The following is a 4,190-nucleotide window of genomic DNA, read 5'->3' as shown; positions in this document are numbered from 1 at the left end:
TCAGACAGAGAAGGACAAATACTGTATGATTTCACTTATATCTGGAATATAAAAAAACCCAATGAACAAACAAAACAAAACAGAAACACATTTATAGATACAGAGAACAAACTGGTGGTTACCAGTGGGGAAGGGGGTGCTGGGAGGAAAGCATAGGTGAGAGAGATTAAGAGGTATAAACTTCCAGGTGCAAAATAAATGATTCATGGGTATAAAATGTACAGTGAGGGGGACTTCCTTGGTGGCCCAGTGGATGAGACTCTGTGTTCCCAAGGCAGGGGGCTGGGGTTCGATCCCTGGTCAAGGAACTACATCCCAAATGCATGCTGCAACTAAGAGTTCACATGCCACAACTAAGGAGCCTGCCTGCTGCAACCAAGACCGGTGCTACCAAATAAATAAATACATTTTTTAAATGTATGGTGTGGTGAATATAGGTGACATGTTTAAATCACTTATCTTGGTGATCACTTTGAAATGTACAGAAATATTGAATCACTATGTTGCATAACAGGAACTAACGCAGAGTTTTAGGTCAATTATACTTCAAAAACGAACAACAAACTCATAGAAAAAGGAGATCAGATTTGTGATTACTAGAGGCGGGGGCGGGTAGGGAGGGAGAATTGGATGAAGGCAGTCAAAAGGTACGAACTTCCAGTTATAAGATTAAATACTAGTGATGTAGCGTACAACAGGATGAAGATGATGAGCACAGCTGTGTTATATATGAAAGTTAAGAGAGTAAATTTAAGAGTTCTCATCACAAGAAAAACAACTTTTTCTTTTTCTTTTATTTTGTGTCTGCGAGATGATGGAGGTTCACCAAACTTCTTGTGATCGTCACTTCATGATGTACGTAAGTCAAATCGTTATGTTATGCACCTTAAACTTACAGAGTGCTGCTGCATGTCAGTAAAATTGGAAGAAGAAAAAATGAATGAGGAGATCAGGGGAAAGTTGCAGACCAGAGGCACAAATAAGACCTATACACTGGGTGAGGTCACCTGGGAGACTCAGACATGCATGGTCTGTGTGGCATTGTCCACGCACTAAACATTTATGTGTTCCCCCATACTCCCCATCACCTTTGCAGTTAGCTGGGTTGTGTGAGTAGCTCTGGACAGTGAATGGAGGAAGCACCTAAGAACTGGTTCAAGACCCTCAGTTGTCCTCATTTCCTGCCACAGTTATCATGAATCCATGTACTAATGTCATTGTTAACTCCAGTCCCTGAGGGGATTTGCAGAGTAAATTCACAAATTTACTCCATGTCCCACACGTAGCATGAGAGAGAAATAAACTTTTATGTGGTAAGCCATGGAAATTTCGGGACGAATTTGTTACCTCAGCATAACTTGGCCTATCCTGACTAATTCAGAATTCCATCATATAAGCTGCCACAACAAAGCATCCTCTTTCATTAAAAAAGATAGCATATGTGATTTGATATGTTTTCAACAAAAGTATAGCAGTGGTTATTTCTAGCTTCTGTCTAAACAACATTTAAATGAACTCCTTGTTCATTTTATAAGCTGAAGGGTAATCTCTGAACTGTTGAGTGAATAATGCAGGATAACGTCCATTCTTTCAAAGATCCTCATTTCTCAACTGTTTTTTCCTGATTGTTAAGGTTTATGAAAACATCGTTTTTATACATAGTTCTTGGATAATTAAAAAAGTAATATTGATGCTTTATAATTTTCTAAATTTCTCCAAAAACAATTCTCTCCCCTTATATCAGCTAATTTTTTAGATGTTTGATTCATTTGACAAATTGACGATAAAAGAGATTCTGCATTCATTCATTTCACACGTTTTAATTGAGCCCCTACTTTGTTCTAAACATTTTGATAGGAGCCAGGGAAATAAGGAAAAGATCCAGTACTTACCCTCATAGTTATGGTTTTTTTTTTTTTTTTTTTTTTTTTTTTTTTTTTGCGGTATGTGGGCCTCTCACTGTTGTGGCCTCTCCGTGGCTCACGGGCCCAGCTGCTCCGCGGCATGTGGGATCTTCCCGGACAGGGGCACGAACCCGTGTCCCCTGCATCGGCAGGCGGACTCTCAACCACTGCACCACCAGGGAAGCCCATAGTTATGGTTTTGATACCACCTGGAGCATTACCTACGGCCAAACTCAGTTCTGAGATCCTGAGAGATGGGAAATTAGTTAACCTCTGTGTGCCTTAATATCTTCATCTGTAAAATGGAAATAGTAACTCATTCCCTCCAGAGGTATTGCAGTAATAAAATGAGACAAAGTGGAAGGCTATTTTTAGTTACATTTAGAAATGCACTCAGACCATCTTAACACAAAGGGGTTTTACTGGAAAAACCAGAATCTACAAGGTACCTGGTGCTCGGGCAGCTGGAGAGAGGAAGTAGGGACCAGGTGGTCTCTGCATTGCTCACTGTGTCTTCTTTCTGTCTGTCTACTCAGTTCCCCCACTATCTTTGCTTGCTCTTACCTTCTACTCCGTGATTTTGCTTTCAAGCTTGTATTGCTGGTGGTTTCCGTTTCTTCATAGCTTCAGTCTACACACTGCCTTGAGCTCTATCTCCATGCTTTCTTTCTTCTTTCGCCCTCACAGATAACTACCTTTAATTTTTCAGTTCAAATTTCCAGAAGAATCTGTTTGATCGATTTGTTCATTCAGGCATTCAGAACACATACATGGAGTATCTACTAAGGACAGGCAGTGGACGCCCGTGGTAATCCCCACCCCCTGTTAGGAACCTGTTAATGATCCCTCCAACCTCATCCTGAAGATGGACTCTTTCCCTGGGACCTTGTTAGAGGTGCTGAATTTGTCCCCCACTCCAGATCTACTGAATCAGAATCTACATTTTAACAAAATCCCCAGGTGATTTGTATGCACAGTTCAAGTCTCAGAAGCACTGCTTTAAACTTCTAGCTCAAAACTGGCTGCACACTGGAAACAGCTGGAGATTTAAAAAATTACTGATGCCTGGGTCCCTCGCAAAGGGATTCCTTTTTAATTTTCCTGGGGTGCAGCCTGGCATTCAGAAAATCCTAGATGATTCCAATGTGCAGGTAGGTTTGAGAATCTCTGAACTAGTCCTGAGTCACCACAATTAGCTGTGAACCTGGACAAACTGCTTAGTTTCTCTCTAGGCTAGACTTCTCATCTCTTAAGTGAAGATAACCTGTGGACCTCAGAGTTGTTCTGAGGGTCCCATCTTCTCTTATACAATTGGGGATTTAAGGAAACAAATGCATTATTAAATATGAGAATATAAGTAAAAATACATAGAAGATAATTGTAAAGCTTACATGATTACACTCTACCTGTGTCATGGCTGAGTACCGTTATCCCATCTTACCTATCACGTAATGGAGGGTTAGAGAGGTTAAGTAACTGTCTCAAGGCCCTGAAGGCTGTTAAAGAGAAATTATTCACCAGATTCTCTTTAAAAACCGGCGGGGAAGACTTTACTACAGACTACTGCGATGGGGGAAACAGACCGAATGCAGCTCTGAACACAACTGGGACCAACGGAGATTTACAGCCAGGGGGCAGGGTGAAGGAGAGAACGGAAAAAAACGACCAAGACGAACTTGGTGAGATATTGGGGGGTAGGGTGGCGGGTGGGATGAGGAACGTGATTAGAAATCGAGAGTGGAGGAAGAGGAGCTTGATTAGGTACCAAGGGTGGGGGGGATTCTCGATCGAGTGGCTTCGCAGGATTCTTTGGTAAAATCAGGCTCAGCAGGCCAGGCACGAGGCCTAGTCTACACGAGGGCTCCAAAGGACCAGACCAGAGTTTGCTCCCGGAGCGGGTCTAGGCGGAGTTGGGGGCTCAAGCCGGGCGAGTCTAAGCGCGCAGACACTGCTGACCCTACACGCCCCCAGTGCCGGGGTTAATGCAAACCTCACAGGGCCGAACGTGTCTGGCGCTGTACACCCACGAAGCAGGACTGCTGGCTGCCCTCCAGCTTCCAATCAGACCAACCCCAATCGGAGCGGAGGTCCCTTAGCCGCTTGTAGCCTACAGGACCGGGTTTCCCCGGGCACGCGGGGCGGGGCCGCCGCACCTGCCGCGCACCAATCACGGGCCGGCGCGTAGGGGCGCACGCGCCACGGCCCTGGGCGGGGCCTCGCCGCACATCAGTCTCCGCGACCTGCCGGCCCTCGGCCTCCCTGATTGGCCGTCCTGGAGTGACGTGA

This window comes from Tursiops truncatus, chromosome 11 (assembly GCF_011762595.2).
Source record: "Tursiops truncatus isolate mTurTru1 chromosome 11, mTurTru1.mat.Y, whole genome shotgun sequence".
NCBI classification, from domain to species: domain Eukaryota; kingdom Metazoa; phylum Chordata; class Mammalia; order Artiodactyla; family Delphinidae; genus Tursiops; species Tursiops truncatus.
This window is presented reverse-complemented; position numbering follows the sequence as displayed.